This window comes from Phocoena phocoena, chromosome 8 (genome assembly GCF_963924675.1).
Source record: "Phocoena phocoena chromosome 8, mPhoPho1.1, whole genome shotgun sequence".
Classification (NCBI taxonomy): domain Eukaryota; kingdom Metazoa; phylum Chordata; class Mammalia; order Artiodactyla; family Phocoenidae; genus Phocoena; species Phocoena phocoena.
This window is the reverse complement of record NC_089226.1, coordinates 68,482,733-68,498,243: the sequence shown is the minus strand read 5'-3', so window position 1 is coordinate 68,498,243 and position 15,511 is coordinate 68,482,733. Positions and strand designations below refer to the sequence as shown.

General features: G+C 42.4%; 1 protein-coding gene across 1 annotated transcript in view; it reads right to left on the bottom strand.

Moving 5' to 3' along the window:
- The window catches only part of SPON1 (spondin 1), a 273,019-nt gene that overhangs the window by 94,724 nt on the left and 162,784 nt on the right, over positions 1 to 15,511 (bottom strand). The window lies entirely within an intron of this gene.

The following is a 15,511-nucleotide window of genomic DNA, read 5'->3' as shown; positions in this document are numbered from 1 at the left end:
GTGAAGACCCAATGCAGCCAAAAATAAATAAATTTATAAAAAAAAAATAAACTGTCTCAGACACAGAGTCTGGTGAAGACTAGGTAAGTTTTTTAGTATATACAACAGGATGAAATTTTCAGGGCTGCCTATGTCTCCTCTCTTTTAGCAGAGAGAGGAGAAAGCTCTAGAAAGGACGTCAGGAGTCCTGGGCTGAGGATCTGTGCTGCCGTTAGCATTTGGGCAAGTCACATATATTTTCCAAGCCTCAGTCTTATTATTTTAAAAAAAACCTTGTGGACTGGGGTAACTTCAGATAAGCAGCTGTGATATCCCAGACCCTGACTCAGGTATTGGAGGTAAAGATGACTCAAGAAATAGTCCTTGCCTCTAGAACAATGATCCTCAACTCTAGTAGAAGACCAGTTTGTTTTCACTTTAAAATATCAAATCTGTTGCAGGCTGTATCCAAGTTCTGATTTTTTTGTTAGTAGAGCCATTGGACATTGTTAAACTGCTATTTCTAAACACTTATTCTTAACTTCTGGATTTAGCGCATCGTGGACTGGTTGCAAATGGCCTGTGAACAGGTCCCCGTCCACAGGGCACACTCTCAGGAGGGAAGCTCACATTGGCCCCTGCAGGACTCAGGCCCATGAATGTGGGACAAGCCACAGACAAGGTCCCGTCTTCTGCAGGGCATTAAACACCTGAAGCGTGAAGGACCACCGCCTGGTAGTTTTGGAGGTGAAGAGGGGGTAGTTGTGATCACTTCTGGAGCCTTTCTGGAGAAAGTTCTGGCCAGTCCTCTCAAATTCTTTATGACATCAGGCCCTCCTAGGCCATGCGGCTGCCAACACACCAGGAGGGGCTTCAGGCACTTTTTGGCCCTTCCCATACTATGTGGGCTTCCGGGGTCTTCCTGTTTGTGGCCTCACCCCTCAGACCTAAGGCCAAGCACCGACTCTGACCTTTGCTTTCCTCCTTGGAAAAATTAAATTATACTCTTTCTCTGAGCCAACTGCTTTTGGTCACCTGGATTATAAATCTCTACTTTTGCCCAGCCCATTCCTGGGGACCATGTCCTCAGGGGTGTTTCAGGGCAAACTGGTACCACATGGGCCTGACTCCATGAACAGAGTCTAGATGAGGTCTGTTGTTCGCCAGGTTGAGAACAATTCATCAAGAACATACAATGTGCTTTCTTAAACATTCCTAAGCTTGAGTGTTTGGCTTATTTCTTTTTTATTTCAACTGTAAAATAATCACTTTCTTGAACAGATATTGCAAAGACATTGTACAACATTCAAAAGGCACCAGAGGCAACACGATGAAAGACTCCCCGGCCCTTCCCATCCCACAGTCTCTCAGGTCCCTACCACAGAGGCAACAACTATTCATATTCTTATACGCCCTTCAAGAAATGTAAGCGTGCATCTTTAACGATAACACAAGTGGAGTACACTACAAACACTGCTGCACTTTCTTTGTTAACCAAATGATTTGTCTTGGCAATGTTTAATCTCAAATTCTTATTTTTTTTAAAACTGGTCCCCTACTAATAGATATTTAAGTTTTTGTACTCTTTCTGTCACACAGTGTTCAATAAATAGCATGTGCTTATGTGTGAGTATATCTGTGTATATGAGTTTCTGGATAGGAGCTATGAGTCAAGAGAAATGTGCCCTCCACAAAGCTGTACCAGTCAGCACTGCCACAATTAGCATATTACAGTGTGTGTTTTTCTACACCTCTGTCAACATATAGTTATCAAAAGTCCAATAGATCAAAAGTTATAGCTCTGTGGAATGAAGTTCCATTTCCATAATTGTAGATGAGGTTAAGCATCTTTTAAAATATCTGAAAACCTGTCTATGTGTTTTGATCATTTTTAAACTTGGTTTATTGTTCTTTAAAAAACTGACCCATAAGAGCTCTTTATATATTAAAGAAATTAGCCCTTTGCTTATTGTATGGGCTACAAACATTTCCTCCCACTTTGTCTTTCACCTTTAAAATGTTTAAATATTTTCTACAATTAAAAAGATGCTTTTAGTTTATCAGTTATTTCTTTTATGACCTCTGGGGTTTGTGACATGCTTGGAAGGGATTTTGCTCTAGAGTATAAAATGATTCTATCATGTTTTCGTCTAATGTGTTTATGCCTTCATTTTTAAATATTTAAATCTTTGACATACTTGGAGTTTATTTTGGTTTAAGGATTGAACTATGGAGCAAATTGTGTTTTTCCATGACTTCCAGTTGTGCCATTACCATCTTTCCTCAAGTGACAGGAAATTATATTTTTTCCTTACACTTAATTTGAAATAAATTTGGGTCTTTTTCTGGACTTCCGATTATACATTATTGATCTGTTTATTCATATGCTAGTGTCACATAGTCTTATTTAATGTAGTTTTTAATATCTGGTTTGGCTAGTCTTTTCTCTTTACTGCCCCCCTTCCCCCCAACACCTCCCTCCCCCGCCATCATTACTGTCTTTCAGATATTTTCTGGCTATTCTCGCTCGACTATTTAGTTTTTCATTTCCATAGAATCAGCCTGTAGAATTTTTTAAATTATGTGCTGGGGGAAATCTTAAACTTACAGATTAAGTTTGGAGTCCTGATCTTTTTGCAATATTCACTTTCTAATCAAACTTTTGTTTATTTAAATAACATTCTTTTAAAAAGGTAACATGTATACATACAAACAGTACAAAAGGGCATACAGTGAAATGTGAATACATCTTTCAGTTCTGACCCCTACTCTCCCAGTTTGCTCTAGAGACATTGCGTTTCTGGTATGTGTACAAAGAGATGTTCTATGCATATAAAATTCTATACATGCATACAAGCATTTGACTCTGACCCACCTGTCTTTTCCCCAGATGGCAGCTAGCTTGAGATACTCTTCTATTTTTCCCCACCTAGTAATATACACCAGGGAGCATTCTATATCAGTACATACAGATCTGCCTTATTCTTTTTTTTTTTTTTTTGCGGTACGCGGGCCTCTCGCTGTTGTGGCCTCTCCCGTTGCGGAGCACAGGCTCTGGACGCGCAGGCTCAGTGGCCATGGCCCACGGGCCCAGCCGCTCCGTGGCATGCGGGATCCTCCCGGACCAGGGCACGAACCTGCGTCCCCTGCATCGGCAGGCGGACTCTCAACCACTGCGCCACCAGGGAAGCCCATGTCTTATTCTTCTTCATTGCTGCGTGGTATTTAATTACATAAAAGCAGCCAGAGTTTTAAAATATGTCCCCTATTGATAAAAAATCACTTCTTTCCATCTCTTATTTTTATAAACAATGTTTATAAAAACAATTTTATAAAACAATGTTTATAAAACAATGTAATGAGTATTCTTCCTCATATACCTTTGTGTGAGAATATTTCTGAAAAACAAATTCCTAGATACAGGATTACTATGTCAAGGTATAGAGAAAATGTACACACAATAGTGTAAATATACTCAGCACTACAGAACTGTACACTTAAAAATGGTTAAGATGGTAAGTATTATGTTACGTGGGGGTTTTTTTGCCACAATAAAAAAAGAAAATGTACAATTTTGATAGATATTGCCAAATTGCCTCTAAATCTTGACAGTTTATTGTTTCCCCATTTAAATTTGCCTTCTGTTTGCAATATTTTGGCTCAGTTGCTGTAAAAATAGATTTTTAGGGAGTTAAATAACCTATAAGTTCTGAATAAAACTGTCCCCCATTTCGTCCATAGAGAGATTCAGAAAACCTCCCTGGGACTGATGATGCTCTGATGTAAAACTGTGGAGGTCAGGAATTGCAGCTAAGAGCAGGGCTCTGCTTCCTTCCAGCAAAAGCAGCCTGTGCCAGTTTTATTAAAGAACAGGCATCACTGATTCGCTTTGGCTGTTTGTCCTACTGTGATTTAGATTTGTTTGAAGACGCAGCTGAAAGCAAACAAAAGGTTTCATATGACTGAAATCACACCTCTCAACTGATGTTCTAATTTCTGTATCAAATGTTTGTGACTGAGAATCTTTAACTTCTTTTCCACCCCCACTCCTAGTATCACTTTATTTCTTTCAACCACAAGTACCCACTTACTCCATGGAGTTAAGCCTTGAATGAGGTGGTGAAGGACAAAAGAGGTATGGATAACAATGTTAATGTAACACCAATAAAACTGGGCACCCCTGGGAACTGTGTGTAGCAGGGTGACAAAATCTAAAATTTCTACCCAGTCTGACTCCAAGAAGCCCTGAAAAGCACTGTAGGTGTTTACTGAATGTTTCTTGAGGAGGCAGCCGAGGGTCAACTACATCACACCGTGTTCTGCAAACTGCGCTGCTAAAATATCCTCTTTGGATGTCTCTTCTTTTAGAAATCAAATTTACTAAAAATCTTCTTTGGACCTTTCTTTCTCTCCAGTCCAAAGGGCAGCTGCTCATATACGTCTCTTCTCATGCCTTAAAATTCTAATACTGTCCCAGCTTCCTGGCCTTACTACTCCCCTCACTTCTTTTTCCTGGTCTACTTTCTCTAGCAGTGTTTTTCTTCTTTCAATTGCACTCCCACCCAATGAAACCAAAGCGTCTTCTTAGAATATGGGAGGACAAGGGGATTACAAATTCTTCAAATTTAATTTTTTGTCCTAATACTAAGAGTAATAATGGGTCATGCTTCAAGCCAGGCACTGCGTGTGTATTATTTCATAACCAACATACGAAGTTCATATTCTCGTTATCACCATTTTGCAAATGAAAAATCTAAGGCTCAGTGAGGTTAGGTGACCTACTCAAGGTCAAAGACTTAGGAAGCTTACCTACTTGCCCTGTACTGTTTTCATGGTTCGTAAGTAACAATGCAAGGCAGTAGATAAGTGCAATGCAATGCAAGAGCAAATAAGTGGTCTTGATTGTGCCCTTGGCTCCTATATACTTTCTCTGATCTCTGCCTTTCCAAGTCCTTCTGCTAGGTCTAGTGATATCCCTGGTCCCACCTCAGTAGCTGAACCAATCTCTAGACCCAGCATTTCTCAACCCAACTGGCTTAGCTCTGAATCCTGGGGTTCCATTGCTCTCCTCTCTTTTTTGTGCTGAGCCTTTGTTCTCTTTAGTGCCCCATCCCCAATATCCTGCCCTGAATTCTGGCTCTCTGCCTGGGTTTCTATCACTTGGTCTACTTCTTGCCAATCCACTGCTGCCCTGAAATGTCAACCAATTTACCTTCTACCTTCATTTCCTTCTTTAGTATAACTTGCCCTACCCACAGCCCCTGTATGGAGTCATAGGCTCTACAGTTCTTTACATGGGGATAACTGCTGATTGGATTAGAAGTAGATACCTGATGCAGGGGGCACCCATGCACAGACTGTCCAACGATCAGTCTGTCTTCCCAGTATTTCAACTAAGAGCCACCAACACTGCTCAGTTGGCTATGGGAAGTCAAGGAAGAAAGTCACAGAGCCACCATTTGGGGCCATGTGCAACGTAAGTAAGAAGAGACAACAGATCTATTGAGAAAGGATGCTGGAAGAGAGTCACACAGAAGAGCATAGAGAGGACCATGTGACTCTGGGGTGGTGGGGTTGGGTGGGGAGGGGAGAGGCTAAGTGGTTGTCTCAGCCCGATGCCTTCTGGTTACAGTTCTCATGAGGCTCTTTTGCGCTCGGTATTAACTTGTGTTCTCCTGAGTTCTGTTTTCTCCCTACAATAAAGCTTCCTTTGTTCTTAAGTTAGTTTGAGCAGGTTTCTGTTACTTACAATTAAGAGACTTCCCCAGACTGACGGATACAGAGAACAAACTAGTGGTTACCAGTGGGGAGAGGGAGAGGGGGAGAGGCAATATAGGGGTGGCGGAGTGGGAGGTACAAACTATTGGGTGAAAGATAGGCTCAAGGATGTACTGTGCAACATGGGGAACAGAGCCAATATTTTGTAATAGCTGTAAATGGAAGGCAACCTTTAAAATTGCATTTAAAATTTTTTTAAAAAGAGGCTTCACTAGACTACCTCCTTTCTTGGGTTGGAAGCCTTGTCTGCATTTCTACCCCCAGCAAGTGTCCCGCTGTATGTGGGAAGATCTCCTGTTTTGGGCTGCCTCTAGGCCTTGTTCTGGAGGTGGCATTGAACTAGCTCCTGTGGGCATCCAGATAAAGCTGTTCCAAGGAAGGGGAAGAACACATGCACAGGAATAGATTTGGAATGGGCATGGAGTTTCGTTGTGGCTCCATTTTTACATGAGGATGTGGTTACTGCCTTCAAATTGTTTAGGGTCAACTTTGGGACAGAGGGCTAGGGCCATCAGGAAATGACACTGCTAAGCAGGGGTGGGAGGGGCAGGCTGAGGCAGAGCCTGGGCGATGGCAAAGGAGGGGTGTCCTCATCCTGTGGCGTTCTCAGGCTGGGGACTGACATGATGAACTTGAACCTTTAGAATCATTAACTTTTCTAGCTCCTTCAGGGGCTCTTCGGTCTTAGGACAGACCCCTCACTTTACTGATGAGGAAATGGAGACCAAGAATGAAAACATGGTAATGATAGGTAACACTTAGTGAGCGCTTTCTACAGGGCAGGCTTTGCTCCAAGCACTTTTCATGCAACAGCTCCATTAGTCCTCGCGGTAACTCTGTGAGGTTGGCATATTACCATCCTCATCTCATAGAAGAGGAAACCAAGGCACAGAGGGGTTGAGCAATTTGTCCAAAGTCACAAAATAAGTAAGAGCTGGAATTAGCATTTGCACCCAGGAGTCTTGATTCAGAGCCAATGCTTTTAGCTGTTATATGGTACTACTTCTCACAAGCACTGAAGATCACTGGAACTTTATTATTATGAATAAAAGCTGATTGTGTGTGTGTGTGTGTGTGTGTGTGTGAGAGAGAGAGAGAGAGAGAGAGAGAGAGACTTTCTCCATCAGATGAGGCAGCATGTCACGATTCATGGAGAACATCAGAAATCAGCCAATGATTTTAATTTCATTTAGAGGAAAGGGATCACAAGTTTAGAAAATCAAAAATCAGGAAAAATAAAAGTTTAGTAGACATCTGTTATCTCTAATGATTTAACAGAGATGAGAAAAGAAAATTCTCAAACTCTTTCTACCAGTTTCCAGAGGCTTATAAACTGTTTCAGCTTTAAAGAACATCTGCTTGTTTATTGATTCTTGTGCCATAGGTGGTGCGATAAACCTGGCAGCAGGTTTAAGGAATCCGCCAAAGTGAGGCCTCCTGAAGGTGAAATAATCAATGTCTATGTTAGGGTCCACCACTGTCTGACCTCTTATGGTCAGGGAAGACTTGAATCTAGAAAAGTATAAAAGTTGGAGTGTTCTTTTCCCTGTATTTCTAAAAATATAAAAGTTGGAGTGTTTTTTCTAACATTTTTTTCATAAGTGAGTACCCATTCACAGTTCATGATTTATGCAAGAGACTGTCGCCGCAGCTGCTCCAGGTCTTTGCTCACAACCCTCTAACCCTCACCTTTAGCAGGAATGTCCTTGCTCAAATCCTGCCAATCCCCCACCTTTAGCAGGAGTGAACATAAATCTTTAAGTTAAAGGGCCCAGAGATAAGAAAGGAAGCTACAAACAAACAAAACAACCCAGATGGAAACAGCCGGGACCAAGATAGCAATGAATCTGACCTCCAACAGACCCTGAGTCTCATTACAAGTTAATTTTACTATATTGGCATATTAAATAACACACCTACCAGGGGTTGTAACTGAACATTAAGGACCAAAAAAGGATAAAAAGGGGATGGCACCCCTCTCCCTCGAAAAAGCCTTGCCCCTTCCCCAGTAGACTAATGCATATACCTCCCCATCATTAGCCTCACTCCTCCTCCCTTTGTCTTTACCCTTTAAAATTAAATCCCTCTGGCCAGGTGGGCGAGAAGTTGATCTGTGAACCTTAGTTCCCACTTCTCCGTTCTTTGGCCCCTGAATTAAGCTTGTGCTGTGTCGAACTCAGCATAGGTTTTGTTATTCACTGATTCGAACCAGAGCAACCAGAATGGAAAAAGAGCCCTCCCCGCCAAGGCAGAGAGCCTCAGCCAAGCTAGGGCCCAAGCAGGGTCCATACGACTTAATTTGGCAACAAGACATTTATAGCTTGTGTGTCAATTCACCAATTCAGACATTGCTTGAGCAGCTACTGTGTGTGAGACAGTGTATGAAGTGCTGGAGATGCTAGGTGGACATCAGGAAACATGAAAGACTGAGCTGATGCAAAAGGGTCTCCCTCCTGCTACAAACATGTAGAAATGCTAGACAAAAGAGAGCAGGACAAAGTTTCAAAAATGCTTAAGGGAGTTTAGAAAAATTCCCTGGATGCCAGAAAGGAGGAGGAAAGTCTAACCCCAAACTGTGAGTAGGAGCTGATGCATGGGGCCAGGCCTGGCATATGGCCCCTGGAGCTAGAGACGGAGGTTTTAAAGCCATGCAGGGAGAGAAGGGGAGGTCTCAAGTTGGTGTTAGGTGAGATGTGGGAAGACACCCCTGCATCAAGCTGGACATTCTGAAGGGCTGAATGGGGATAAGAAAACCCTCCATCAGTCACTTGGGGAGGTGGCAAGGAAACTTGTCCTTTGTCCAGGCCCTTGAATGAAAATTCACCTTCAAGAAATAGAAGCCCCGGACTCTCCCCTGTGTAAGTGCAGAGTCCATATTTACATTGGCCTGGCAGTGGGGAGCTCTAAGCTGAGAAATGCCATCAAAACTTGGGTGGAAAGACAAAAATACAACCTCCTCCTGAGGGGACAACACAACTTGGGCACAGAGGACTCCCACAGGAAACAAAGAAAAAGACCCACTGAAGATGAGCAAACAATCCAAAATCAAATGAGGAAACTAGTGATGGGGAGAGAGGGCAAGTTCATCAAATGAACAGTAGTCCCTAAGACCCTGAGATAAGAGAATAATCTGAATGACACAAGTAGATGTGTTTAAAATTGAAAACATTAAAAGTAACCATAATGAAGCAATAGAATAAGAACAGAGTGGTGAGGAAAATCAACAAGTGCTCGCCTTCCAGGGACATAGAACATGCCTGGGAGATGGAAAAGGAAAGAAGCAGGAGAAAGTGGGCATAGAGGGAACCTACCTCAACATAAAAAAGGCCATATATGACAAACCCACAGCAAACATTATTCTCAATGGTGAAAAACTGAAAGCAATTCCTCTAAGATCAGGAACAAGACAAGGGTGCCCACTCTTGCCACTATTATTCAACATAGTTTTGGAAGTCCTAGCCATGGCAGTTGGAGAAGAAAAATAAATAAAAGGAGTCCAAAATGGAAAAGAAGAAGTAAAACTGTCACTGTTTGCAGATGACATGATACTATACATAGAAAATCCTGAAGATGCCACCGAAAACTACTAGAGCTAATCAATGAATTTAGTAAAGTCACAGGATACAAAATTAACACACAGAAATCTCTTGTATTCCTATACACTAACAACCAAAGATCAGAAAGAGAAATTAAGGAAACAATTCCATTCACCATTGCAACAAAAAGAATAAAACACCTAGGAATAAACCTACCCAAGGAGGCAAAAGACCTGTATGCAGAAAACTATAAGACACTGATGAAAGAAATCAAAGACAACACAAACAGATGGAGAGATATACCATGTTCTTGGACTGGAAGAATCAACATTGTGAAAATGATTATACTACCCCAAAGCAATCTACAGATTCAATGCAATCCCTATCAAATTACCAATGGTATTTTTCACAGATCTAGAACAAAAAATTTTACAATTTGTATGGAAACACAAAAGACTGCAAATAGCCAAAGCAACCTTGAGAAAGAAAAACGGAGCTTCTGACTTCAGATTATACTACAAAGCTACAGTAACCAAGACAATATGCACTGGCACAAAAACAGAAATATACATCAATGGAACAGGATAGAAAGCCCAGAGATAAACCCACACACCTATGGTCACCTAATCTATGACAAAGGAGGCAAGGATATACAATGGAGAAAAGACAGCCTCTTCAATAAGTGGTGCTGGGAAAACTAGACAGCTACATGTAAAAGAATGAAATTAGAACACTCCCTAACACCATACACAAAAATAAACTCAAAATGGATTAGAGACCTAAATGTAAGGTCAGACACTATAAAACTCTTAGAGGAAAACATAGGCAGAACACTCTTTGACATGAAATGCAGCAAGATCTTTTTTGACCTACCTCCTAGAGTAATGAAACTAAAAACAAAAATAAACAAATGGGACCCAATTAAACTTAAAAGCACAGCAAAGGAAACCATGAACAAGACAAAAAGACAACCCTCAGAATGGGAGAAAATATTTGCAAATGGAACAATGGACAAAGAATTAATCTCCAAAATTTACAAGCAGCTCAATATCAAAAAAACAAACAACTGAATCGAAAAATGGGAGGAAGACCTAAATAGACATTTCTCCAAAGAAGACATACAGATGGTCAAGAGGCACATGAAAAGATGCTCAACATCACTAATCGTTAGAGAAATGCAAATCAAAACTACAACTGATGTATCACCTCACACCAGTCAGAATGGCCATCATTAAAAAATCTACAAACAATAAATGCTGGAGAGGGTGTGGAGAAAAGGGAACCTTCTTGCACTGTTGGTGGGAATGTAAATTGATACAACCACTATGGAGAACAGTATGGAGGTTCTTTAAAAAACTAAAAATAGAATTACCATATGACCTAGCAATCCCACTACTGGTCATATACCCAGAGAAAACCATAATTCAAAAAGACACATGCACCCCAATGTTCACTGCAGCACTATTTACAAGAGCCAGGACATGGAAGCAACCTAAATGTCCATTGACAGATGAATGGATAAAGAAGATGTGGTACACATATATAATGGAATATTACTCAGCCATAAAAGGAACGAAATTGGGTCATTTGTAGAGACGTGGATGGACCTAGAGACTGTCATACAGAGTGAAGTAAGTCAGAAAGAGAAAAACAAATATCAGATATTAATACATATTTGTGGAACCTAAAAAAAAAATGGTATAGATGATCTTATTTGCAAAGCAGAAATAGAGACACAGACGTAGAGAACAACAAACGTGTGGATACCAAGGGGGAAAAGGGGCGGGGTGGGATGAATTGGGAGATTGGGATTGACATATATACGCTATTGATACTATGTATAAAATAGATAACTAATGAGAACCTACTGTAAAGCACAGGGAACTCTACTCACTGCTCTGCTGTGACCTAAATGGGAAGTAATAAAAAAAGAGGGGATGCCTATATACATACAGCTGATTCACTTTGCTGTACGGTAGAAACTAACACAACATTGTAAAGTAACTATGCTCCAATAATTTTTAAAAAAAAAGAAAAAGAAAAAGGAAGAAAGAAAGAAAAGAAAGAAGGAAGCAGGGACCATTCAGTCTAGGAGAGGGACCGCACAGGGAGCTGTGGTCACCCCAGGAAAGGGTACCACACCCAGCCTGCCCAGAGGAAGGGACAGGGAAACTAATATGTGTCTAACATGTGTCCTCAGGGAATAGGGGGGATGTTAAAGGCTGGGGGGACCCAGAGAATGGCACTTTCAAGGGCTGCCACAGTCTAATGTTTGCATTTCCTCAGCTGCTGCAGAGATTCCCTTAAAGAAACTAAGTACATTATACGGAAATAGTTATTTATGTATCCACCTCTCCAGCCCAATCTGTGAATTCCTCCAGCGCAGAGACAGTGTGTCCTTCATTCACACAGAGCCACACTCCCCCTCACTGATTCCCCTCTTGCCACACCAGTCTTCTGTCAGTTCTTCAAGCATGATAAGCTTTTTTCTACTTCTGGGTCTCTGCACATGCTGTTGTCACCATCTAGAATGATCTTTTCCTTGTGCTTTTCTTTTGGGTCTCAGCTTAATGGTCTCATCAAGACCTTCCCTGACTACCTTACTAACAAGGTCCCACCCTACTGCTGTTTTCTAGCCACCTCTTGTTGGTTTCTTTCTCTCACCATAATTTATAATTATTTAACCCTTTTGTCTTCTTGTCTTCCCCATTAGAATGCAGACTCCATGAAGGCAGGGAATGATCTGTTCACTGTTGGATCTCTAACGTCTGGTATTTATTTAGTAGATGTTTAGTAAAGTTATCAAGTAAATGACTCATGCAAGTAACAATTATGAAGCAATTAAAACTATACCCAGCTCAGAGGATACAGAGATGGAAAACATGGATTTGAACTTTGCAATTTGGTGAGGGAGAGACATCAAACAAGGACTTGCATCATTACGTGATGATGGTAATGATGGGGGCGGTACAGGGTGTTGTGGGAGCACATGGCAAGGGCATGGATTTTGTACAGAATTCAGGAAGGCTTCCAGGAAGAAGCAACATCTAAGCTGAGTCCTGAAGGATAGATGGAGTTCACCAGTTCACCAGTTGATGGGGCGCTGGAAGATGTTCCAGGCTGACAGGAGGCCCAGATGCAAGAGGGACATGGCTCTGGAGAGTCTGAAAGAGGTTCTGCATGGGTATAGCTTAGAGCTGCAGCAAGAAATAAGATGGGGGAGGTAAACAAGGTAAACAAGGCCAGATCATAGAGGGTTTTCAAGCTAGGATAAGGAGTTTGGACTTTATCTTGCTGTCAGGCAGGAGCCATTAATTGGGAGAGTGGCATAATCCAATTGGTATTTTATAAAATGGCCGTGGGGCAGTGTGGAAAACAGGAAGAGGATTGGAGGCAGGGAGATCAGATGGCTAGCGCAATAACTTAGGCAAGAGATGAGGATGGTTTAAATAGAGGTGCGGTAATGAGGAAGTGGCCTGGAGGAATTTAGAAGAGAAGGCAGAAGATGGGACAGGAGGCACAATCAAGGATGATGCCTAGCTTTCTAGCATGAATAGCATGGTGAAGGGGGCACCATCTTTGGGCCACACCCAGCAGAGGACCAGACACCTAGTATACATGCCATAGATGTCTACTTAACAAAGTAGAAATGGTCTTAGTGAAACATTGTCATAAGATGAGTATACACCAGCTCACTTTCGGGTCCTGGGTCTACGTAGGATCTGCCATTCCCTACTGCGTCTACCTGCCTTGGGTTACTCATTTGTGACCTGCCAGGCCAGCCTTAGTTCAGTATTTCTAATCCACAGTCCACACCAGGACCCATTTGCCTCTGTCCCCTGCTAAGAAGTGTGCCTTGTGCCCTTCCCCCACCCTCTCTGGCCACCAGTGTCATTATTGCCAATAATGCTGCTGTAATTTTTCATTAATTTTCCTGGTGTTTTGAAGTTATAGTAACATTAAAATTTATACTCAATAATATTATTACAGTTTCCCACCACTGGTGCGATTATTATTTTTGTTCATTTGTGTTTGAAAGCCATTAGCATAAGATTTACCTCCAACAATATCTGCTGTGATTTTTAATGCCCTTGAAACTTGCAGCAAGCGATAAGTCTATAATAACAGAAGGCTGGGAAGCATATAAATGTCTTTCTTGGGAAAATAGGGCTTTTATTTTCATCCTGGTTGGACTTGGGTTCTTTGATAGAGCAGCTGGTAGGATGTAATGTATTAAAGACTGAGAACACCATGTTAGTTTGTAGATGTGTTCAAGCAGGTTCCTGGTTATTCAGAGGACACTTTTATATTCTAGGAGGATTCATATTCTTGTTCCTTTTTTATGCTGCTTCTTACCTGACTTCCAGAAAAATATAATGAATTGTGTGCTTGCAGGGAACAATATTTAGAACCATGAATTATTTGGACAAGAAGGGACCCTGAAATCACTCTATCCTCCTGACTTTCTGCGGACCTGGGGAGCTGGATGCGTGGCTTAGCAGAGCTCTGGAAACAGGCTTATTTCAGAGGCTGGAGAGGGGAGTTTCTCCGTGGGGCAGGGAAGGAGGATGAGCAGGACCGGCCTCATGAGTGTGTGACCTGTTCAGACTCTCAGGGCCCCGTGCTGTGAAATTCAGTGTCACCATCCTGAAATTCTTAAGTTTTGAACAAGGGACCCCACATTTTCACCAGGCTCTGCAAATTATGTATCTGGTACTACATACAGGTTTTGGAGTCAGACAGGCTTGGGTTCAAGTTCTGGAATTCTCTAACTATTGACTGTGCCTCAGTTTCCTTATCAGAAAAAATGGGAAATTTAATATTGTCTTCTCCAAGTAGAGGTGAGAGCTAAAAGTACATGTTCAGCATCTAGAGGGCCTGACAGGTGGTGACAAACCCTAGGACATGCTCAGTGGGATTTTTTTTTTTTGCGGTACGCGGGCCTCTCACTGTCGTGGCCTCTCCCGTTGCGGAGCACAGGCTCCAGACGCACAGGCCCAGTGGCCACAGCTCACGGGCCCAGCTGCTCCGCGGCACGTGGGATCCTCCCGGACCGGGGCACGAACCCGTGTCCCCTGCATCAGCAGGTGGACTCTCAACCACTGCGCCACCAGGGAAGCCCTCAGTGGGATTTTTAACTCCCATGTGCAATACCCGTAATTAAACATTGTTATGACTTAATGTCAAGAACACTAGCCAGCTGGGAGAGCCAGACGTCATCAGTGTGTACAGAAGCTAATCCAAGGTGTGCTGATCAGGAACACACTGAGCAAAGAACATTTTCCTAAGGGGGGCATAAGGCATAAGGTGGGGGGATTCCATCCATCAGTCTTCAGCCTTTTTACTGCTATGACACATGACAGATAACGCTTGCCGGTACAATGTGGTCTCAGTTTCTCACAATTCATACATGCTTCCCTTCTCTCCAGAAACCTCTCAAGATAGCCAATGAGTGACACAGGCATTAGTATGAAGACGCCCTTGACCTTGATCGAATTAATTTGCAAACTTTAGTATTTCAACTATTATTTGTAATAGATGGTTTTCAACATACGACACAACAAAACAGTTACAGCCAGTGTACCACAATTCCATGTTTGAGAACCAGGAACCCAAACAAGGGATACTGCCTCCATGACAGGCTGGAGAGACCAGGACCAATACGAAGCCCGTCATGACTTTGCAGATGATCAGGGCTGTGCTGTAGCCCGAATGAGTGATGCCAGCTACGAGGCATGGCAGCCAGAGCCAGGGAAACACGAAGTTGTTGGTAAGATAAACTTGTGATGAATGACATGCTGTCTCAAAACACTGGGTTCAACATTTTTTCTGAGAATGGAGAAAGGTTTTAAATCAAACTAATGAGAAACATAAGCTAATTCCTGGGCGTTTTTGGACTCTGGTCCAAAAGAATTCCTCAGGGGATTATAGTAGGAATCAGGTGACCTTTGCTGCATTCACTTTAGGGTTTGTGGGAGCTTGGAGACCAGATGGTAGACGTCAGGAGGAAGGGCTAGGGGCCTCAGCTCTGCTCGCCCTGCTGCAATACACATCGTGAGACACCGGGCCCAGTGTCTTCAGGGCCCCTGCACTGTCTCAGGAGATGTGGGCAGGAGCCTGACAGGCAGCAGCCCCTCAGTGACCTGTGCTGGAAATGACCACACTCCAAGCACGGTTTGCTCTTTCCTTATTTCCTCCTGCGCACTTGTGAGCAGTGA